Genomic DNA, 25,309 nt, shown 5'->3' on the forward strand with positions numbered 1-25,309 from the left:
TGAAAGAAATAATGATAATCAAATCCTTGATGACAGCAACACTCACAACAGTGACAAAACAATTACACTGACAATCATGTTACGTTACTTTTAAAATGTTTCCTTTTCTTTTTCATTACTTCTTTAACACACTACTCCGCTGTGAAGCGCAGGTATTTTGCTAGTTTTTGATATAAAGCAGATGTACAAAATCTCATTGACCCTAGGTCAAAGCATTTTCAAGTTATCGTTTTTACACCGCGACATAATTTCAAAAATGGTATTTTCAGATTCGGGAAGGTCTAAAGCGTCAAGATTCCTCAATCTTCGTGGTTGAATTTTTTTTTTTTTTTTTTTCCCCACGACTCCCATACTTTCTCTATACTGTGTATACAAGAAAGTAAAAAAAGGAGTGCAAGACTGTAGAACACGGTAAAGGGAAGTCTGAAAGTCTGACATTTGACAGTCATTTTTAGTTATGTTGTGCTCGACTACTGTCATTAACTTGAGAAATGGCGATCACAATCGAAACGAAGAAGGAAATTGTGCGGAAATATGAGACTGGTGTTCGTGTGACCTATCTCGCTAATATGTACAGCATGTCGAAATCCACCATCTCGACAATTTTACAAAGGAAAGATTTGCAGAAGGAGGCTCCTTCTAAACAATAACCACCTTCCGTTTCATTCTCCTCCTCCTCTCTTCCCGCAGCCCAAAGATGTCAAATTAAATGGCGAGTACAGTATGAAATTGTTGTTTCTGGTAGGCTAGGCACTTTTATAAATTTTTGGTTAGTACATTAGGAAAATTATTGGTGTTTTGGTAAATTATGCATATCATACAACGCTTTTTTTATTCTGAAAAGGTTAAGTGGTGGTGTGGGAGGTTCGGAGCACATTCTGGGTATTTCCATTATTTCTTATGGGAAAAATAGTCTTGACTTAAACCAACTTGAGTTACAGCCAGCCCTCACGAACTAATTGTCGCAGCAATTTACGCAGGGTGTTAGTCAAATCAAAGTTATGTTTTTATTATATAATAGTACTAATAGTAGCTCACTACTCAAAATGGTGAGAAGCCGGGCACAAACCTGCATCCTCTTGATTTACAAGGCAGCAGTTCTTACCTCTGCACCACCCAAGCAGACATGTTGACTTTTTGTTGATTGATATTTGGGCTTGGGTTTTTACTCATTGTCAGCAACATGTTAATTGAATTATTTCTTTTTCTTTGGTTACATTCTTGAATAAAAGTACAGTTGTTAAACCTTTTGTCAGTGTTTGATATGTGGTCTTTAGTCTTCACACATTATACACTTCATGTCAGCATTTTGTAATTTTTCATGTTATAGTAATGTTTGTTTTTAATTGTGTTCAACATTTCTTGCCTCACATTTCCTGTCATCCTACATTTAGCCAGATCATTGTAGACACAGAACACACATGAAATGTATGTAATTCCAAATATATAATTTACCCTATGCAATTCCAGACACCTCACACCCAGAACAGAGTTCTGAGAATTTTGTGTCAGACATGACTTCATAGCAGGGAGAGTGGCCTGCTTGTGTTGCTTGACACATTTTTAAAACCAAGGCACTGATGAAGGAATTTAAGGTGCCCCACCATTACAGCTTTCTTCATAGGCTTCAGGGATTCTAGTGTTAACACTAGAATTACCAAAGCTTATGAAAACTTGTAAATTCGGCCCACCTTAAATCCGCTTGCACCTCTCCTTTCAGCGTCTTTTGTCTTGTAAATGTGTCCAAGCCCAAGGAGACAGCCTACTATCCCATCGTCCCACTGCCACAAACTGCAAAAACCTCTCCCAACTGAAGCCTTGTTTATCGGGGAAGCAGGTACCTAGAGCTGTATAGGCTAAAAAATATATTGTTGCTTGGAACACATGCATTTCAAGTGTGTTCCATGTCTACAAAGATATATGTAAATGTAGCATGACAGATGTTGAAAACATATCTGAAAGACTTTTTTTCATGTTTTAGTACTAATGACAAAATTTTGACATGAAGTGTATAATGTGTGAAGACTGAAGTCCAAATATCAAATAACTTTCACAAAAGGTACAAATATAACTGAATAAGTGTGCTTTTATTCAAGATTAACTGGAGAAAAAGGAAATCTCGTTCGTGTACATCCTTGTAGTGACCGCTTTAGTAGTACAGCGGTTAGAGCTGCTGAAACCTATTCAAAAGGTCGCCGGTTCGAGTCTTCGTGTCCCAGAAAAAACGTTTTTTGAGTAGTGAGCTTACTATTATACAATAAAAACATACATTTGATTTGAGTCTGTAACAGCTGGTGTAAATGTATGGTATTTGTAAAGGTTAGAATTTTTCAGCCCCAGTTTTATTCTCTGTCTTGTTCAGGCTCTCCCCGATCTGACACTGCTGTTTTCAAATAAAGACAAGCTATAACAGAGGTGAACTCAAATCGGAGAAAGAACAGAAGCCCTCCTCACAAGAAACGTCCACTCACATATAAGAACACCGCTGCACCAGTCGTAAAGGCGAAAGATGGCCCCCAGACTCTGCAGTCTACTTGTGACTTTACACTGTAGGAAGATAAGTAAATAAATCAAGGTTAATAACTTTCGATCTGGCTTTTATATAAGTAACATATAAATGTTTCCTATGTAAAGACCATCACAAAACATAATTGCAAACAGGAGTTTGCACAATACCTTGGGAAGCACTGTAAGCCGTGCTGTTTCGTTGAAGGACAGGTGTGTGGCAGACTGACTGGCAGGATGACGCTGGACTCATCCTCCATCGAAACGGTGCCATCTTTCGTCTTTATGCCTGGCGCAGTTGCGTTTGTTATATGTGAGTGGACATTTCTTGCGGGGAGGGCTTCTGTTCTCTTTCTCCCATGTAGAACTCTCGTCCTCATCTGAGTTCACCTCTGTGATAGCATGTCTTTATTTGAAAACAGCAGTGTCAGATCGAGGCAAGCGTGAACTCAATCGAGAGAATAAAATGGAATAAAAAAATGCTAACCTTTACAAGCACCATACATTTACATCAGCTGTTACAGACTCAAATCTAATGTAAGTTTATATTGTATTACAGTAACAATAAGAGCAGCTCACTACTCAAAACCTTTATTCTGTGACACATGAAGACTCGAACTGTATAGTGGGGTGCTTGGGGTTATCAACACATTTACAAAACAAAAGACGCTGAATGAAGAGATTTAAGAGTTTTTTCGTACGCTTTTGTAATTCTAGTGTTAGGACTGTTGATAGGCTGTATGTGGCCTGTTTTGTCTTGAGCTTGACACACCAGCTTTAAACTGAGGTGCAATTATTCTTGGGACTTCATTTACTTGAATTTTACACAAGTTCACTTAAGTCGTCTCCAGTTGGACTTAAAGTGTATTGGGGAAAGTCTCTTTTTATTACATTAACTTAACTTAAAACAAACACTTTTTTATGTTTATGCATGACTTTTCACATTGTATTATCAGAGTGGATAGTTTCCACCCAGGCTGGTTATTTTGTAAGTACTGTCTGTTTTAGGGACAAATTACTATAAGTGAGTTTCTCTATATGGGGATATTTTATTTCAGAACTGTGATTATTCTTGAAGTCCTTTTATAAAAACTCTTACTTCATGCAAGTAAACATGAAAATGAACACTGTTGGCAGAGTGTTTCAAACGGTTCACGAAAATTCCCACACATCAGTACATTGGGAAATAAGAATTTAATTTTGAGTGACATAGGATTTGTATGGTTGTGGTTTTTGTTACCTTGTTTTAGATTAACTAGCAAATCTGTTGCACTTTCTACCTCACACAGGAGCAGTTCTTTCATAGTTGGGACTATATTTATGTAATATATGCAGATTTTCATTTCACAGGCAGTGATGTGCAAACTTTTTAAATTTGAAGTATAAAGTAGAAATTTTAGTGTTAATGTCAATTTAGTGTAGGATGTCTGAATAATTATACCCTACCTTACTGCCTACTGTTAAAAGACCCTGTAACATATTAATATAACTACAGGCGTTCAAGTTACTGAACTGATGTGTTTTTTTTTTTTTTTTTTGTAACCGCTAACAAAAATTGATTTAATTTCAGTATTTAATTTTTTTTAAGTGTGGTATGATTGCATGAGCATTTATTTTTGGGTGAATTTTGTGTGGCCTTGCCAGAATTGTCATGCCAAAAACTCTACTGTGTATAATTTGTGCTTCATCGTGCAGCCTGGATGTGAGTTATGATTTCAGCATTTTATTATGGTACAATAATATGGATTTTCAGGTGGTCTGCTACAAATCTGACACGGTTTCAAAAAGGGAAATTTGCTTTGTTGCGCTGTGTAATGTAGACACTTGTGAATAATCATTCTAGAGCCTTAAAGAGTTAACTTTTATAATATGGAATAATCTTTGAAAGATGTGAAGTCAAGGTAAATTCTTATCCATAGTCCTTTGTGTTTTTTGTTGCAAAATTGTTTGTATAGTAGTAATTTTTGTGAATCACTGGATGGGTGTATAATTCAAAACTCCACTTTATTGGTGATGTTGGTGAGAAATTTAGAGTTCCAAGGGCCTGGCTCAGTAGTGTCTTTTAAGTTACCATTTGACATGGATTGGATGCCGTATTGTTTAAAATCATCTTGCCTAAATTTAAAATTTAAGTGTTAATTTGCCCTTTGGGGTCTAGCCTGGCTATATCATTTGAAACTGTTTATATATAAAAAAATCTTTCCTAATATAATTTGTGTTAATGTAGAAGTTTAATATTTCCATGGCATTCTTTGTATTTTTTAAATTGCATATTTTACTGATGCATACTGATAAGACATGCTTGTTGTCAAATTTCCAATTGGGACAAAAGTTATATCTCTATATTTGTACAAGTCTTAAGCATTGGGTGCTGTATTTGTGAAATCTTGGCAGTCTGGACAATTTTGTCCTATACATTTAGATATTTGTACAGTTAGGTTTATTATCGTCTTAGATTGTTATATTGTGTAATCGGAATTAAACATCAAAGGGGAATGACAGACCATTCTCACAAAGGGCTTGTAATGATTCAATTACACTTTTGTATCTGTACTTGTATGTGCTCCTAGGGTACTTGAGAATGGGATATTTAATATTTCAAACAATTCCTCTTTTCAAAGGCACCTAACAAGGTAATGTGCTAATTGAACTGCCATGCTCTCTGGTTTATTTGAAAAAGAAATTGACCAAGCTTTTTCATTTTCTGAAATTTTCAGCTTTTTCGGAAATAATGTCATCAAAATACTTTAGCCTTCGTTGACCAAAGGCACATTTTTCTTGCTTGCAGGTCAATCAGTCTGTCTTCAGTCTGCCCAGGACTTCCTCCAGGTCTTTCAGATGTTGTTCCCAGGTGCGTGACTAGATGACAATTTACCTCTAATTAGGCTAAGCAGATTCAGTCTTCGCATCAAGTCATTTTTCAACCTGTGAAATGTGGTGGGTGTGTACTTGGGGCCTAAGGGCATGATGGAAAAACTGGTAAAGGGCAAGGTGAGTGGTGAATGCTGTATTCTCCTCAATAGCAGATCCATCTTGATTAGCCAGTGTTTTCTTTTTAGACCAGTGTGCCATACACTAATGTGACTTGCCATAACACTGGTTCTTGTCTGCACACCATAAAGGTCAGTTTATATGTTGATTATAGCAACATCAAAAGCAAATAAGTAAAACGCAGTCATTAAATCGATTGGTGATGCATGAACTTGGTGGAGGCTCTATAAAATAAGGAATGAGGGTAGGTAGCATTATTTTGGACTTGCCAATGGGAGGGGGGGTTGTGGGTTGCGGGGAGTAAAAGTTAATTCCATGCTTTAGGGTGTCCAGTAGAGCATCAGAAGTAATAGAAGTACTTGATCCAGTTTTCTTTTAAATTTTGTGTTTATAGATTGTGTGTGTGTGTGTGTGACAGCTTTACAGACCCAGCATTTGAATAAATGGTTTTGAGAATGTTGTTCCTTTTTATGTGTGTCTGTTTATAACGTTTATAATTTCTCTCTAAATTATAATAAAAATCCTGGCGAGAAACCGTAGGGTAATGAGACGTGATCTTCACGTTAAGATCATGGAAGACACTTAAAAGACCCGCGAGACTAAAGGGGTTGGCCACAGAGCGTCTCGCGGGGACCTTAAACATGAGACTTTGTGCCAAGAGATTGACCCAGGACTGTCTTGCGATGACGAAGAACATGAGATTCTTGCAAGACACGCCCTACTCACAACCAAATAAGAGCACGGGCAGCAACACACTCCGTCGTGTTTTGGCTGTGAACACACACAGATCAAGGGCTCTCGGCGCATATAAAGTGTGCAAAGACAATACGTTATAAATGAAACGTAGACTAAGCGAAGAAGAAATCAGCGGGGAGAAAAGAGAATCCAAAGCATTGGAGAGACAAAAGAATAATCTAGGTGCAAATTCAGAAAATAAGGAAAGTAATTATCAAAGTAATTATTTTTTTCCTCCTTTTTAAATAAAAAGAACCGTGGACTCCTTGATGCCGTAATGGCGTCCTACAGCGGCGTAGCTGTTCTCTTCCTTCAACATACCCAAATCTTTTTTACCTTTTCATTAATCATTGGCATCTTCCGTTGGTGCTTGGGCACGGCCCCAAAAGCAGATCGTTTTGGAGCCATAACAAAGGGCTTGACTACGCACAAAGAAACACAAAAGAGCACAAAAGTTAACTCTTTACAAAGTGAAACACGTTGATGCTGAATGAACAAGATGAAATTTCCTGGTTAATGCAACGGAATCTTAATTCGGTGCTTCGTCGCTGAGCCAATCTGCACACAGGAACTTAACCGCATGCTCTGATTGGGTAGCTTCTCAGCCATCCGCCGATTTCGTCCTTTGTATGAAATCAACTGGGCAAACCAACTGAGGAAGCATGTACCAGAAATAAAAAGACCCATTGTCCGCAGAAATCAGTGAAAAATCTGAGTTATACTCGTATATTTAGATATGCTTGCGTATAAAATCCACGATAGAGTGAAGCCCCGAAAGTCGAAGCGCAATATAATGAGGGATTACTGTATCAGCCAGCAACAAGTGGAATGGGGGAGTTGGAAGGAGACAACGTGATTTTCTTGCAGAGACGCTTTCACGTCCCACAAGAGGAGTCTTTGTACCAAGAGATTTAACCACACCCGGGGCCGGAAATAGAGTAGATGACAAAGTAGAACGTCGTAAAGAATTCAAAAATGTTGGGGCTATACACATACAGAGCCGGTTAGAGATTATGAAAGTAGTGGAATTCGAAAGGCTCAAAAAAAAAAAAAAAAAGTTAACACGATACACATGGAGAAAGTTAAAGAATATGAAAGTAGGAAAATTAGAAAGTTTAAAAAAAAAAAAAAAAAAAAAAGTAAAGATCGTAGTAGCACAAACAAACGGAAATTACTCGAAAAAGGGAAAGTAATCACCACGGACCAGGTGTCATTAAAACAAAAGAAGGATAAAGTGAGGTCAGTCAAGTGAACTTTATTTATAAAGCACTTTACCTACAACAGCCGCTGACCAAAGTGCTGAACATAGACTAAAATAAATTTTAAACAAAACAAACTAATAAATAAGTAGATAAAATACAATAAATAAAACAAATTGAAACATAGTAAAATCAACTAAATAGAGTTAACACAGAGTAAAATTAACTGCTCGCACAGGATCAAACGCCAAACCAAAAAGGTAAGTCTTAAGAACAGACTTAAAAATGGGCAGTGAGGAGGCCTGTCTAATGTGGATTGGCAGTGAATTCCAGAGCCTTGGAGCCACAACGGAAAAAGCCCAATCCCTCTTGAGCTTTCACGGAGTCCTAGGCACATCCAGAAGCAGCTGACCAGCTGATCTGAGTGAGCGGGAAGGAGCGTGCATATGCAGCAGCTCAGTGAGGTAGGGCGGAGCACGCCCATTTAAGGACTTCAAAACAAATAAAAGAATCTTAAAATGAACTTTACTCCTGTATTATCCTCACTGCACTGGCTACCTGTTCAGTTTAATGTGCTCATTCTTTCGCGTGCCAGTTAAAAGGCGTGCAGCAGCATTTTGCACCAGCTGCAGCCAAGACGGAGTGGACTGGCTAACACCAACATACAACTAATTACAATAGTCTAATCGGGTTGTAATGAAGGCGTGGATTACTGTTGTAAATTGATCTTTGGAAAGAATGTTTTTTATCTTCGCCAAACGTCGTAGCTGAAAAAAAAAACAGATTTCAATACCGCACTGATCTGACCTTCCAGTCTAAAATTCTCATCTATCCTAAAACCCAAATTTGTAATAACAGGCATACCATATTGTGCAAGGGGACCCAAATCCACAGGAGCAGAAGTAGAAATAGACCCACTGGTGTCCCCAGGACCAAAAACTATAACCTCAATTGTCTTATTTTCATTAAAATTTAAAAAGTTCTTCTAGGCACATAACCAACGTTTGTATAAAGTAAGCATCCTTGCGTTTGAGGGGTACATAAACCTGAGTATCGTCTGCATAACAATGGAAAGCTATTTTATGCTTTCTAAGAATAGAGCCAAGAGGTAGAAGATACAAAGAAAACGGCAAAGGACCAAGTATGGAGCCTTGTGGAACCCCACACGATAGTGAAGCAGAGGAAGATCTAAATTCATCTAGCCTCACTGAAAAAGTTCTTTTGAGTCAAGTATAATTTAAACCACACCAAGGTCAGAAATAAGACAGTAGAAAACAAAGTAAAACGTCATAAAGAGGTTAAAAAAATAAGGGAGCACATGCAGATCAGGTTAGAGATAATGAAAACTGGAATTCAGAAGACTCAAAAAAAAAAAAAAAAAGTAGGCGTGAAACACAGAGCAAGATACAGAATATGAAAGCCGAAAAAAGCGACAGTGTCAAAACAAAGTAAACATTAGTGCAAGGAAAGAAATCATTACACGGAGAAATAATGAAAAGGATAGAGATTGAATGGACATAGGTGATATGTCAGAAGTATTTAAATATTGTTAGGCTTTGAAGTTTAAGTCAAAAGAATTTCAAAAACTGAGTTTACCTCCTATGCATTTATTGGTTACCTTGCAAAAAAATTAACTGCTGATGATGTAGATCGTTTTGTCTGTGCTGAAATTCAAAACAAAAAAACCTATCCTGAATTATGGTACAGAGTCATTAAACACCTGTCCCACTGACCTCATTAAAAAGATTCAGTACATTGGGATTCGAAAGATTCTAAATATTGTTTTTACAGAAGTTCTGAAGTAAAAGTGAAACTAATAAAATAGCAACAATTCAAAGGGAAAAAAAAAAATCTTACCAAGTGTGTATCTGGAAAAATAAAAATGGAGGTTGGCAAACGAAGCGAGCAGGGGCAAAGCACCCTAGTTTAAAAGAGAGAAAGCCAGAAAATTAAACGTCAAATTAGATGATAGTTGATTTTTTTCGATTAAGATTCGCTTTGATTCAAAATGTGTGCTTCTAAACAACCTTGTGTATGAGAATGAGGTTTGTTATTGACAGTCCATGATAACCACAGAAATAACAGTTAGCTGTTCAGATTCAAATCAGACTGGCCATTCCTTCTAATCCTGCCCATTGAGCTATTCAGAGTTTTGCCTTTTGCAGAGTTTTTTATTAAGGCATCTCATTTCTGAAACAAATTCGAAGCTCCAGTATATGGGAGTCTGTTCAAGACCTCAATGGACCTCTGTTTTGAGCAGCTGTAGCGAAAAAAGGTGGTTGGAGCCTCTCATGGCAGCCAACTTGTTGGTGGACACCAGGGATGTTAAAACACAGATTTGGGAAATATTTAATATTTAAAAATAGCAAAGTAAAGTTCTATAGAATATGGAACTTAATGTTGATTTTATAGCTGCCCAAAAATTTCAGGGCTTCAGTGAATGTTTGTACTTGTCATCCCTTTACACATTAAGGAAGCACAATGCAGTCCATAAAACCTTCCTTTCTTAGACAACAATGCTCGAATGTTATTCCATATGCTTGGATAATTTTGTGGCGTGTGGTTTGTGTATCTGTGTTTTTCTTCCTGTTTTAAATATCTCTCTTTAAATCAAACCCACACACCCCCATTGCAAAGAAACTGAACCACTGGGTTGCTGCAATATTTGATTATTTTTAATTTTTTTTGTAGCACTTTTTTAATTCTTTTGTGTAAAAGGATAAAAGTTAAAGGTGTTTGAATGGTGGTATTGAGGTAAGTGATTAAACTAGGCAAGACCTACCTTTACACTGTGTGATGTACACCAGTTTTAACTTTGTACATGCACTATCCCATCATTACAGCAAGCGCCTTGCCCAGTCCAGTGTTAGAGAGAGAGAGAGAGAGCATGTATTTTTCATTTCCAACTATAATCAATAGAGCAAAAGAATACATAGTCCCCAGATGTGAGATTTGCTTGTTTTAAAACAAGAATGAAGATGCGCAGTCTCTTAAAAAGGAAAACTCTGATGTTAAGGAACCTATATTGGAACTTATTTAAAACAAGAGACAATAATCCAAACTCAAGAAACAAAAATGATCACTTAAAATTCTTAAATCACTAAAGCAAAAAGTAGGGTTAATTCTTTCTTGTAATTATTCTAAAGTACCATTTGAAGAGAGAATTTCCATTTTCTAAAAAGCAGTGAGTGATGTATCAGTATACCACTAAAATGCATTTCAAACAACATTGACATCAGGAGGTGGAGAATTATTGTTGGATCACTGAAATTTGCTAAAGCGTGTTTTCACACTGAATATGTTGTATTTGCTGGTGACTTTGTTCAAGTATTTTTCTTAGAAATTCACTGTGTGGTCAACTTTAGGAGAATATCTTTTTCTCCAAGTATACCATAATGCTTTGCAAGGCTAGCATATCATCACAGAGCTGTAGCAGGCATATGCTGAATTTTCACAGATGCTTACTGTAAGATCGTTGCTAATGTGTCCATCACTGTCTTGAATGCACATGCAGTTCGGGGGAGGTGTCGTATTACATTTGATGGTGCCGAGTGACGTATTTCCTCTGCATCCTCTGAACATATGAAGGTAAAACTGGGTCCAGTAGCTACAAAGGTTGAGAAACACTACCAGATATCCATTTGCATTAAAAAAAAAATAATAAAAATAATAATAATAATTTGAGGTATACATTAGCTGACCATATTGAGCACATTATGAATACTGTCACTGCATATATAACATTAATCCCACCATGGTATCAAATTAGCCATGTGCTTAGCCAAAATCCCTAAAGCCTTCAAAGAGCCCTCGCCAAACCCTTCCCCATCAAAAATACATGGGACAGCTGTGAAATAATAAATTTATTACTATTCACAAGGCATTTATCCTTTTTAATAGAATCTGAGCAGATGTAGCAGAAACGTGGCTCCAGGCTGAGCTAGAACATCTGTTACGTCAAACAATCGCATGAGCCAGTTCCATGTTGCTGGTTTGTCCCATGGGCAGTGTATGCCCTGAGAGTGGAACTTGGTGTGTGCAATGATCTATATTTATTGCTGTTTGTGGCGATTTGTTATATTTTGTATGAGGTATTCCTTCAGACTGTCTTTTGTTGTTTGAGGTTGATTAGCACAATGGTTAGAACTGCAGCCTCATAGCTCAGATCACATTTTTGGCCACCATGGTCAGTCTAGTATGATTGGCAGAGTTTTCCATAGCCCTCAGGGACACTCTGAAGGACATTGGACCATTTAATTACACAACTAGTTAATTTCCTCTTTGTTCTTGATTTCAATGCATTTCATGGAGTTTGGTGAAGATCGTAAACACTTCTGTGAGATTTTGCTGATCTCCTGGGAAAGTGAATGTAGTGGGGTACACCTGTTACTATTGGAGAAGAATATAGTATTTGTCTGCAGGCACATTAAGTCAATAAAATATATGAGAGTAAATTCCAATTACTCAAAGTTGTATTTGTAGGTTTTCAATGCGTCAGTATACCATGTGAAATGAAAAGTACTGGAAAAGTTTTCTTTAATTTCCTAAACTGTCTTCCTATTGAAATAGGCTGCACTTTTAAACTTTTTCCTCAATCCAAATGGACACCAGTGGTAAGTTAATCGTCAGGTTGGAAAAGGACCCTCATGCAATGTTAATGGTGGTACTAGTCTCTCAAAAAGGCAGTGTTTGTAGCAGTCCTAAAGAGATGGTCCTTGTGCGTGTCTCTGTGTGTGTGTGTGTGATCTTTTGTGTGTAATGGGCTACAATGCCTAAGCTGTTCATAGCTAAAGTGGGGGAAAAGTTGACCTCAAATGAGTGCATCTTTCAGAGGTGGAATGACCAGTTGGAGTATCTCCTGAAACTTGCGCATACACCATGGTGGGGTAGGCCATTTTGTTAGTTTCTTCAGGCCCTTTGATTTCCGTGATGCGGGAAACACTGACGGAATCACGGAAGTAACGCTTAAAAACAGATTTTGGATTTAAAAACGTAAATGTACAGAATTTAGACACTGAAGGGGTGACTGTTACAGAACTTCCCAATAAATTAAACAGTTGAATAATCTGTAGTTCTATCCATTCAGATACTATTTTCTAGTTTGTCGTTTTTTGAAGCGAATGCAATTCTTTGTAGAAGTCCAGTGATGCCTCTGTTTGTGCAAGTGTTTCCTGTATGTTTTCTCATTAAAGGCATGTGAATTAGCTCGCTGCATGAGAAATGTTGAAGCGAGCAGTATCAGATACCCTAACCTCGTGTTTTAGTTTTTTCAACGTAGTTAACTGCAAAATTGAGGGCACAACAATATCCCAGAGACTTTTTTTTTTTTTTTACGAATCTGGACAACTTTTTTGCAAGTTTTACCAGCATACCATAGACTGGACACGAAAAGATACTTGCAATGACCATGTCAAAGATAAAACCCATCTCAAAAACAAGGAGAAATTAAGATCAAAAAGTGTTCCCCTTCAGGTAACAGGAAACGTCAAAATTGTCAGATGCAAGACGCCAGTTTATGTCCATGCGAGTCCAACATACTGCTCGAAATAATGATGAAGATGCATCCTTTCTTTATTAAGCATTGTAAATAAGGAGGCGCGCTGACAGAAAATGAGAGCAGTCTTCGTTAAACTCTTTTGCCCCGTGACTTTGAACAACATATGGACGCCGTTGTTTGAAAGATTTTTGGCAAGAAAATATATGTTGTAGTTGATAAAACCACAATTTACATAGGATGGTGTACCCTGCACAAGGTTTATGTAATGAAGAGTCTGTCCTGTTAATCTTCAGATTCTGAAAGAGTAGTGTGGATTGTGTAAATACTGTAAGTTCCTTGCTCAACATTGATCATTGAATTATTGAATAAACTTACAGTAAGAGTTGCTCACACTGTACCAGTCTGACTGTCAAATGGAAACTGAACTCCTTGGATTAGGTTTTGCGTGCTAGTCTCCTCTCTAACTTTCCTTGTTATGACCTCTGGCCTGTCATAGAAATGGAGACTAAGGGCTCGTTTATAGGCAGAGTGGTGGCTCTGGGGCAAGGGATCTGCACTGGTAATCGGAAGGTTGCCGGTTCGAATCCCGTAAATGCCAAAAGGGACTCTGCTCTGTTGGGCCCTTAAGCAAGGACCTTAACCTGCAATCGCTGAGTGCTTTGAGTAGTGAAAAAAGCGCTATATAAATGCAAAAGAATTAAAATAATAATTAATTACTTTACACTTGGAATGTGTATGCATCATGGTTGCTACGCGTTCCCAGCATTCATTTGATGTGTCCTCTGAGCAGGTCCTCAGAAATTAATGTGACGCGTGTGCGAGTTGCAGTACCAGCAAAAAGTCAGGGGGGCAGTGTGCTAAAAGATGGAATGCGACGTCCGAGTCTCTAGTTACGATCTACATGTGACAAAAAGCCACTTTGCAGATCCTATGAGATCGATGTGCGCGCTTCGATGTTTGATGAATGCTTCGATGTGATGAAGCAAAATGCTGACATACAAATGCATTCGTGGTGCTTTTATATTCGAGTGTTGCATATTCCCGATCGTAAGGACATGATACATTTTAAAGTCTAACATACCGTCTTCTGTGCCATCTTTTTTTCTAGGGCTTCCTCCTGTCCTGACAGTAGCAGCAAATGGCAATCGATCGTCACACGAAACACAAATATGATATTCTAACTCTCTGCACATTTAGAATCCTAAGATTTATACTTGATATCACTTTCATGAGGAAATGCATTAAAAGTATGTATGTTACATTTTACAGATAAATCATTAATTTCATTTAAATAACGAATACTGTTAATAATTACACACATGGGGGTGACACGATTGCAGAGTGGTAGCACTGCTGTCTCGCAGGGAGTCATGTCACTGGTATTCTCTGCCTGGAGTTTGCATGTTTTCCTTCTGGGTTTCCACAGTGTGCTCCAGTTTCCTTCCAAAGATATGCAGATTTGGTGACACTAAAATGACGCTAGTGTATGTGATGTGAGTGTTTTGCATTCACCTTGCGATGAGCTGATGCCTGCCCAGGGGTTGTTTCAGCCTCGTGCCCAATGCTTGCTGGAATGAACAATTCTCTGAATTGATGGATTTAATCATTAAACATCCTTTTCAAAGATATTGCGGTAAGGTGTCATCGGAATTGAAGCAATTCACAACAAAGCGAAGCAAAACCTGTTCTCACTGTGATATCTCGCACTGCCACCTGGTGGATTTGTCCAGATTTACGTAAAGTATGCATGCAAGTATAAACAGTAAACCGCTTGCGTAGCAGGAGAGTCCACTACAGCATGCGTCGCGTGAAGTATAAACCCAGCCTAACTTTTGGCAGCTGAAATTGGTCTCCTATGCAGAGATGCTAGCCTTATTCTCACTGATGGGGTTTGGAGTACTTAGGTGCCTTCAATGTAGATCTTTTTCTTGATCTAAATAAGCTGTAACGATTCTATATTTTACCCTTGTGTTTCCTGAAGAGGCAGCTCTCTTGGAAATGTGTTCTTGTAATATTGTGGCATATTAAATTATTAAACAATATCATAATATACCTGAAACGGCGATATCCCTCCCATCGTGATTACGGCGGTACAAGAATTACATGAGAAACAATATCTTTTAGCTTACATTTACTGACGATTAACGCGGTTACAGACGGAGAGGCGCATGGACAGACTTTATCCAGGTGGGAAATCTGGATCAACACAGTCAGCCATTTTCTCGTCACCACGCTGGGAGGTTTTTCTTCAAGCTTTGTCGATTCCGCCTCTAAGGGTCTGGCTGTTGTCCAAGCCTTTATAATGTCTTTCTTCATTTGCTAGTCTTCTCTGTCTCCAAACAAGGGCTGAATTCCTCCTCCACAAAATATAAAAATATCATAGTGCTTACATGCCGATTCTCATTCTCCCAATAAGGAAAGAAGATTTGTGCTGATAGAGGACAGAAATACCCTAACCTGTGTTTTAAGCTGACTATAAAAGCCTCCAGTTGTCTTTGGCTATCTAATCCAATGCTTGGCTAGCAATTCTAACTGCTAAGCCCCTGTGTGCCACAGTTAACATGCACATGTGAATAAATAACAGTATTGTCCAGATATAGTGACATAAAGAAAAATGTAGTATAACACCTTGTCACTGGAGTGAAAACAGTATCCTTCAACTCTCGTAAAAGGTTAATTTTGCTGTAAAACTCCACCCAACAAAATGCAAGGCAAACTCTACTCAAGACACTAGTGAAATTGTTCTTGATTTGACAAATGTTAGTGTGAGAATCTGCCAATTTACATAAGACAAACTGGGCTGTCGTAAAGTCTGTATGCTTTTACAACTGCAGAAAATACGTTTGTTAAATTGTGATCTAGTAAATCTGCATAATTACATCCCTGCGGGAATGAATGATGGAATGAAAAGGTGGCTTAAAGTTCCACATAGTAGTTAAACTATGTTGTGCTGCATGGAGTGTTTAACCTATGGTAAATAGTTTAAAATTAGTTTCATATTGAAAGAAGTAAAGCTAAAATACCAATATACAGCCAATATACATTTTAAAAAACTTTGTGTGAATTTAACATGCAAGTTTTATTTTAACATTCAACTTTTTCAAATGTAGCTTTTCTGTATATCCTTCACGAAAATATATAGTAGACTTGAATGTTTTGAAAATTGATGATTTTGAGTGATAGGTGGTACAGTGGGGTAAATAAGTATTGAAAGAGTGTAATGGGGATAAGTCACCTGGGTGATTTGATGTGTCCAAAAAATGTGATGCGTAGGTGGGCGCGTTGTCATGAGGAAGCTGCCAGTCACCAGTTGCCCAAATCTACGGCCGTTTTAGTCGTATTACATCTCTCGGCCAACAAAGAACGTTGAGGTAGTACTCATTAATTATTTGGCCTGGAGGAGCGTACTCGCCATACCTCTGCAATCAAAAAAACAAGATTAACATGGTTTTGATTTTGTGACTTTGCTGTACCGCCTTCAGGTGTGGAGGACCAGGTGACTTCCATTGGGATAACTGGGCCTTTGTTTCTGGCTCATCTCCTTTTATGAAATTCTTGAGAAAATCTGGTTCATTGGTAGCAGTGTGAAGCAACTGCAGCACGATATTCATTCTGCTGTGGTAACAAAGCTACAGCACAAATTTTGCCACAACACATTTCATACCAAGATCTTGTCAAAATCTTAAGACAAAGTAGTTTTTGGAATCCCCAGATCAGCTTCTGCTTCTTGCACTGTCCGTCGCAGATTGTTGTTGATTGCAGCCCATACACATTCACCATTCTCTGGTTCTGCTTGTTGCAGGCCTTCCAGAACATGGATCACTTTCAACAGATTCTCTGGCCGTCTGAATCATTTGTGCCAGACTTTTATTTGTTGCAATCATTGCATTGTCTTTTGAAAGCCTTCTGAATCATCCGCAGTTTGCCGCGGATCCCAGATATCACCTGGGATTCTAAGAAACAAATGTGCTCAACTAAAATTACGTTATTGGGAATTGTTCACACACAGGTTTCACACGCTTTGTAAATGCAAATTCTGAAGAAATTGACTGTTCTAATGAACGATTTTCTTACCATCTTGTACTAGTGTGAAGTTAAGAGTAGTAAAGTGGAGTTGGTTGTTTCTGCATCCCCAAGCGCACACACAGTATGTTTTGACTTGAGCACATTGGTTTAGGGGATGCCTCTGTTGGGCTCCAAGCCCCCCATAGACCTCCGCAGATTCAATATAGTAAAAGGTGCACCAGGGCTCTTCAACTGTTACCCTGTTCCCGCACTTTGGGGGGGGGGTTAGACCTGGCACATTCACTAACTCGGTGACTACCAAAGAATGCTTGTTAGCTACTATAGGGGAGGTATTAACAGACGACAAAGTAAGGAAGACCATAACCTCATTCATTCAGAGAATGTCAATGTCCAATACAACAACCATGAGAAGAGCTGAGGTACTAACAAGTGATGTTTTGAAACCCTTTTAGAGAGATTGAAAATAGCCAATGTAATGTCGCTAGCTGGTAACGAATCCACATTGCACAGTGACATTTTACAACTATGTCTGTACATGAGATGTTTCATATGGAGTGCTTTCGCGAGGATTTGCTTAGTCTACTTCCAGTGAAGGAGCATTTTTCAGGAAATTTATTAATGTAATTTGACTAGATTTGCAATGAGTAGATCTGCTAGTAACAGATGGCACCTCTTCCATGGCAGCAAGGGTGTAAGGGTCTGTCAGCTCACCTGGCTGAACTTGCACTTCAAGTTAAATCTTTAAATTTCCTGATACATCAAAGTGTTTTGTGTACAAACTTGGCAGTGAGTTTTTTTTAAAAAAAAAAAAAAAAAAAAAAAAAACCAAAAAAGTGTGGTGGTGATCCATTTCACAAACTCCTGCCTGATATGTCAGCCGAGCACAATGATTTATTTGTGTTTAATGATGTCGGGTGGTAAGTAAGGGCAATGCACTTCAAATGGGTTTGTGAACTCTGTCAAAAGATTGTTGTTTTTCTCCGTAGCTGCTGTTTGCATCAAAAGCTAAACAAGTGCTTATGTCACTTACTTAAGGAACGTTCCCAGCAACTAGAACTGATAGACTTGTAAGAATCATTGGAATTGAAACCGGAGCTTTGATCTGTGGGATGTGTACACTTTTTTTAGACGGAACAAAACCAAGTCCAGTTTGTCTGTTTTTCTTCTAACAATGTTTGCTATGATGTATACATGTGAGTCAAGCTTTTTGCATATGAATGCAATAAAAAGAACATTAATTTCCCTCTTATAAGCACCCACCTCCATTAATGTCAATAAATCAATCTCGCTTTGTATGAACCTTTCTTGACTTTGCAAGAGCATTAAATTAAGTGCAATTTCAGTCATTTTAGTACTGGTTAAATGTGTACTGGTTATGTATATAAATAAGATAAAAGAGAAGGAAAGAGAAACATTAACTGATATTGAGAACCTTTTGTTGTTTAACAATGGTCCTGTGGATGTGTTTTGTTTTCTTAAAATTAAGTGATGGTAACAAATGTATAAAATGTAATTAGAAAAAATGTAATAAGTAATACAGTTTCAAGGGACTTAGTCCAGACCATAGTTAAATGGTATTCCAAGGTCTTTTTTTTTTTTTTCTTTCAAATGGTTGTGTAATTCAAATCAATAATAATTAGTAATCTGGCCCTCAAAAGAATGTAGTTCAAGAGCCCTGGAGTACATGGTCATTTATGAAAAGATGCTATTGTAGTCCTGGCTAAGACTATGCTAGAGTAAAATGGTGGGTGGTGTCAATAAAGAAAATTGGCATAGACTAACACAGTAACAAAAATGATTGATATTGTGCAATTATTTGTTTCACTCGCTGCGCAGACTGGATTACACTACTTTGGACTGGATGCTATCCTTTGAAACCTTCCCTCATTTTTACCCATATTCTTCAATGGGCCACAGATTCTTCATGCTTCACTTAATATCAAGTAAATGGCATTTTTTTCTTACTAAAACCAAGTCTCACAGAATTTTCCATGACATTAAACTGTTCTCAAAAGGCCACAACTAATCTCCCCGCCTACTTTATTAGGTACGCCTGCTCAACTGCATGTTAATGCAAATATCTAATCGGTCAATCACAAGGCAACAACTTGGTGCATTTAGGCATGTAGACATTGTCAAGGCAACTTGCTGAAATTCAAACTGAGTATCAGAATGGGGAAGAATGGTGATTTAAGTGACTTTGAACATGGCGTGGTTGTTGGTACCAGACAGGCTGCTCTGAGTATTTCAGAAAATGCTGATGCACAACTATCTCCTGGGTTTACAGAGAATGGGCTGTGAAAGATAAATAGCCATCTTATGATGGCTGTTTCTAGCGGAAAATGTGACATGTCACAAAGCTCAAACCATCACAAACTGGTTTCTTCAACACAACAATGAGTACACTGTATTCAAATGGCCTCCACAGTCACCAGGTCTCAATTCAATAGAGCAACTTTGAGATGTGGATGTGCAGCTGACAAATGTGCAGCAACTGTGTGATGCTGTCATGTCAATATGGACCAAAATCCCTTAATGTTTCCAGCACCTTGTTGAATCTGTTTCTGAAGGCAAAAGGGGTCCAACCCACTACTAGCAAGGTGTAATATAATAAAATGACTGGTAGGTATATGCAGTTTTGCTCTTGTGCTAGAAATAAATGGGATTTTTTTCCTTATCATTCATTACTATTTGTTGTGCATACTTAAGTGACAACAAGTGAATATTTCAGAAAATATGTATTTGTTTAGTGAATTTGCACAATGTATGCACATTTTATCACTGCAAATTGCTATATCACTGCCTAATAATAAAATGTAATTTCCAAATGAAAGCCATGTAATTATTTACATTTGTCTATTACCATGAAATAACCTTAAGAACAAGATGGAAAAATACTTTTGAGTAAAAAGGAAAAATGCACATCAGACTTAATGAAATAAATCACATTTCATTTTCAGATGAATGTTTTAAGAAACTGTAAAAGTTTTGAACAGCAGAATTACAGTATATATTTGGCTTTCTCACTAAAAGTATACATGAATGCAGACATTCATTTTTTTTTTTCTCCAGTGCCTCCCTGTATAAATTATAGTGACCTCAAGATGTGCAGGCAGATCACAAACCCAGTTTGTCAGCTCTTCCCGCAGACTTCTATAAGACTTGCAAGCCAAATGTTAATACATTAGGCATTTTTAAGCTTACATTTTAATTTTACTTTCTTAGTGTGTTTGCAGCCCTGACTTCCCCATTGAGTAATACAGGTAGAATCCCATAGTAGCAAAATTCATGGGACCATAAAAATATTTAGTTATAATGGAAATTTTTTATAATGAATATTGGAAAAATAATGTCATTCACCATCTGTAACCGCAGTGATGCACTGACAGGTCCATTGCTGCTCCGCTGCATCTGGTAAACAGTCAATCACCGTTGGAGTAATTGGTTGTCCTTTGCAGAATCAGGCTTACCGTGTAATGTGCTTTTCACACAATGTTTAGAACATTTTAACACCAGGCTTTGACCTGCTCTTCGTCTCATTCTCCTGGTCTGCCTTAGAGTTGATTTCAGAACCTCTGGTGGTGGTCTAATCTGAAGATGGGAGTTAAAGCAGAACAATTACAGTGGCACAGCTCCAATCTCATGTACTTGAGCACTTAAGTAACGGCTCCTATTTTGAATCAAGTCTACCTACCTTCTCTATTCAGTAATAAATACCTATATTTTCCTTGTAAACCTTTATTCTCATCCCCATCTCTTGTGCAATTCTGTGATCTATGCTTGAAAGTACCTGTATGAAAAAATAAGTGCTTCCTAAACTGCAAAAAATATTTTATTTTAAAATGAGACATTTAAATTATAACTCCACTAAAAAATCTGGCACACTTTTTTGTTAATTGCAAAGAAAACTTTGAGAAACACTATTAAACTCGAATAGTACAGTATCTACACACTACACAACTACTCGGTGGAGCACTGACTCAGAATTCAGCTTTTGCCGTGGCTGCTTGTGACTGCCTGAGACCAGAAATTTCTCCACAGACTGACACTTTCACAGTCTGGTTAAACCAAAAGAAAGTGTAGTAGCCTTGTTAAGTGTTTTTTGCATCGCATTATCATCTTTGGGGGCTATTTTTGGTTGAAAAACCATTAGTTATACTGAAATTTACATTTTCTTAAAATAAAATCCGTTAAACACAATGTTTGCCTGGACCAACAAAATTAATATTGGTTATTCTGAAAATGCCATTACAGGTAGTCCCCGGGTTACGTACGAGATAGGGACTGTAGGTTTGTTCTGTTGAATTTGTATGCAAGTCAGAACAGGTACATTATTTTAATAAATGCTATTGTTGACCGACTGTAACAAAGTGCTCTGCCAATGAATAGTTTCACCTCTCTCTGACCTTTTTATTTCTACTTTATTTTCCATGGTGATGGTTTTTCTCTTCTTTACTGTATCACCAGCACTTGCATCAGATTTGTGTTTCAGAGACATTCTTGAAGGGTAAAGACAAACTCTTCTGCACAGCACTGTACACACTAACACGACAGGAAGGCTCTCCTCGTCGGCACGTCTGGCGTACTGAACGCGAGACAACTTCCTGCTATGTACATAACAGTACAAGCAGTTTTGCTATTGAGAATGAATGGGGATGGCGAGCGGCGATTCACCATTGGCCACCACAGTCACCTCCACTTGCATACTGTATGTTGCCTGCAGCGTCTGTCCACCAAGAACAAACAGGGTTCGGCCAAAGGCGGGTACTGAATTGCCCACCACTGCCCCCATTCAACAGGCAGCCACTCGAGGCACACTATACAATACTGCCCTCCACCGCCCCATTCACCCTCGGTGGCCTCTGTTCTGCCACAACCAGGTCACCACTTGCGGCATCACCAGCCACCCACTGAAAATGAATGGGGTGTGGCTCCCACCGCCTCATTCATCAACCGGAGCTGCTCAAGGGACACTACACTGCCCAAGCAGCAAAATTGCCCCCTCCAGCCACCGCTTACAGCGTCCTCAGGCCGAAGATGACGGAGTAGCAGTTACTGAGGAGCATGCATTGCGACCCCCAGACAGATGGAGCAGCTGCAGCCCCTTTCATAAGTCGGATGTTGGATGTCCGTAACTTGGGGACTACCTGTACTACTTTTTGTTGTAATTGGATTTAACCTGGGTATGTAAGTTAATGTAACCAAAATAGGAGATCACTATAAGTGAACTGAGGTACTATCTTACCCTGTCTGCTAATATTATAAGTAATGCCATTGGTAATTAGCAGTAATTGTAAATTTAAAAACTGTGAGACATATTTTCCCTAGATTGATGTATGGTTGATAATTAAGATAAAGTACCTGGTTTTTAATGATTTAAATTTTGAAAGTTAAACCTAGTGTGCAATTTTAAGAAATTATGTGCATTGTATGGATGGACTAATCTATCAATTTCAAGAATTTAGAAAATGCTACTGATTAATTTTTATCATGATTTAAAATATTTTCAAGCGTAAATATTAAGGGGACGATTAAGAAACCCTGAATTTCCAACTTGTAGATAAAAATGTCGCTGTAAATCTTTAAAGCACACTAGATATAATGAAGTGCATGTGTCAATGTACAGGGCTCTAAAAGTGTGAAATATCTAATGACTTCCATAATTTCAGCGTATACTGAAAAATGCTGAAATGTGTGATGGTGATCTATTGTAGCAGTACGGAATAAAACTGAAGTATTTCCATTTGGTCCACATTTTATGCAAGGCATGTGCAGCCTCATCCTGAACCTGGTTGCTAGTATATTATCAATTGTTATTGACATCTGCACCTCAGAGCATATAGAGAGGAGTATAAGGTTTTCCTTTTTAAAGCTAGCCATGTAGGTATATTTCCTTTGCTTTATTATTCCTTCACATTCCAGGAGTAAAACTGAAGGTAATGCATTCCACCTCTGTTTTAGATGTTTCCTGGGGTTCCAGACCTCTGAAAGCTTAAAAAATAAACAGTTGTTTACTACATCAGACAGTCCTCAAAATGTTAGGGTTGGCCTTTAACCGGTCGAGTCTGGTCATCAAATAATATAGAGGGGAGCAGTTTCTTTATTCTTTTGGTTAGAATTTTTTTGTTAGGCTATTTGTCACTCAGTAAGATGTTTTGTCTTGAAGATGCAGAGAAGTGTGTTAATTTTTGGAAAAGTAATGATATACATCTGTTATTGGTACAATGTAATTTTCTCAAGTTTCCTGAAAAAGAAACAAAGAAACCACGACAACTTAATTTTTATGTAATTATCATATAAAATCCAGGATATTGAGATTTTAGCACCGAATGGTCGACTTACCCTATGCTGTGACGGAATTTTGTCAATCGCCTTCCCCTACCTAGACATTGAATGGCTACATGACGAAAGCATGCCAACTCCCCTTTGGTGGATTATATATCATGTTTGGAGTCTTTATTGCTGGTATTGCTTCTATCTCAACAGCAGTCTTATTAGGAATTTGATCTTTGCAAATTGGTTTCCAGGTTGATTCATCAGTCATGTTTTCTTTACACCTACAGCAGGCTTCAGAATGCCGTTTTTGTATAAAATACTTAGACTTTGATTGCTGATTTGCCTGTTGCCTAGAAGTCACATTGCATTTAAACTGCTTATCCTGTAGGACAAACTTGGAAAAAAATTTCTTGTAATTTTGGCCCTTTACCACTGGCGAAACTGAGTCAAGTTTATGGGCCTCCTGCCATGGACACATTTTTTTCAGTTAAGCCTACACAGTTTCCATATAATTCAGGTCAAGGTCTGTGATGGTAATTCCCAATACTTTCACATTGTTGTCTGCAAACCATGTTGTTGCAACTTTGGAGTTATGCTTAGGATCGTTGTCCTGTTGGAACATCCCTTTTCAACCAAGCTTTATCTTTCTGGTTAATATCTTGAGGGGCTGCAACAATTTCCAGCTAATGTTCATACTATATCATGCCTTATTTTATGAAGTGTACCAGCCCATTTCCCAGTAAAACACCACCACAATATGATGTCTGCCTGTGCTTCACAGTTGGGATGCTGTTCTTTGGATTAAGAGCCTCGCCCTTAGACTGTTTCAATTTGGATTCTTTTGACCAGAGAACACTCCTCCTAAAGTCAGTGTCCTCCTCCTGATGAGCAACTACAAACTGTACTCTGGCTCTTTTTTGTGGAAGCAGTGGTTTCTTCCTTGGTCGACAACCTTTCTGGCCATAATTCCTTCATTAGTTCCTCATTTTGTCATCTTAGGGTTCTATTGAACCTTTTGAAATTAACTCCTAAGGATAAAAACATTTTATGGGTGCCTCCTTCCTGAAGGAGGTGAAGTGTGAATGGTCCCAAGATTTTTATATTTTATACACTGGGTTATGGGTTATACAGTTACCTTAATTTATGGAGATGTCTCCTAAGAAGAACCAGACTTGCGAAGTTCCACAGTTTTCCTTCTATGTTTTGATTTAGTTCTTTTAATTTCACCACTGCAGACACAGGTGACCCAAATAATTCTTGGTTATTTTAAAATTATGACCATTAGCTACTAGGAAGTTGCTAAAATTAACTTCATCAGTTGCTGGAGTCTTTCTCTTTTAAACAGAAAAAAATGTCAACTGGATATACATAAAGTTTTTGATGTACTGAATCTGACATGGTGGAATTTTATATTTTGGATACAAATTGTTATAAAAATTAAATAGAAACATTAACTGACTTAAAACCGGTCTTTTTTTTTTTTTTTTTTTTTTTAGTAATATTATATGCCTAAATTTGGAGACAACTGTTAAAAGTTTTTAGCCAAGGGGTGAAAACTTATGGCCTTAATTGTACATCTTCTGAAGTGTTTTTGATCTGGTTCTCTTATCTACTATAGTAATTTTTTTTTACTAGTAGTAATTTTCCATGGATTGCCAAGCTGATTGGTATTCTTGAGCTCACCATTATTTTCTTTCTTTTTAATGATATACCAAGAAGTTGATTTTGGTCAATCTAAAGTTTTGCTTCACCTCCCTCCGGTTGTGTGTGTGGTGTGCGCGTTTGTGTGTTTCTCCCCTAGCCCTTTTAATGGCCTGCTGGCATTAATATCTGTTTGGTCCACACTTCACCAATAGGTGATTCAATGATGCATAATAACCAAGGAACAGCTAAGCAGCCTTCTGACCAATTTTCAGTTCCTTAAGAATATGGGGAGCTACAAAAACATACATTCCTATAACATTCACACATTTTTTCCAATGTTCATGTCCTTGTTTTATTTTAATTGCTGAAAATCTCTACTAAAAGCTTATATCCTTTACATCATTTAGATACCTGTATGCTTGCGAAGAGTAATCTA

General features: G+C 37.8%; 1 protein-coding gene across 1 annotated transcript in view; it reads left to right on the top strand.

Moving 5' to 3' along the window:
• Positions 1-25,309, top strand: part of zfr (zinc finger RNA binding protein) — a 103,612-nt gene that overhangs the window by 20,716 nt on the left and 57,587 nt on the right.

The sequence above is a fragment of the Polypterus senegalus genome, chromosome 7 (assembly GCF_016835505.1).
Source record: "Polypterus senegalus isolate Bchr_013 chromosome 7, ASM1683550v1, whole genome shotgun sequence".
Taxonomy (NCBI): Eukaryota; Metazoa; Chordata; class Cladistia; order Polypteriformes; family Polypteridae; genus Polypterus; species Polypterus senegalus.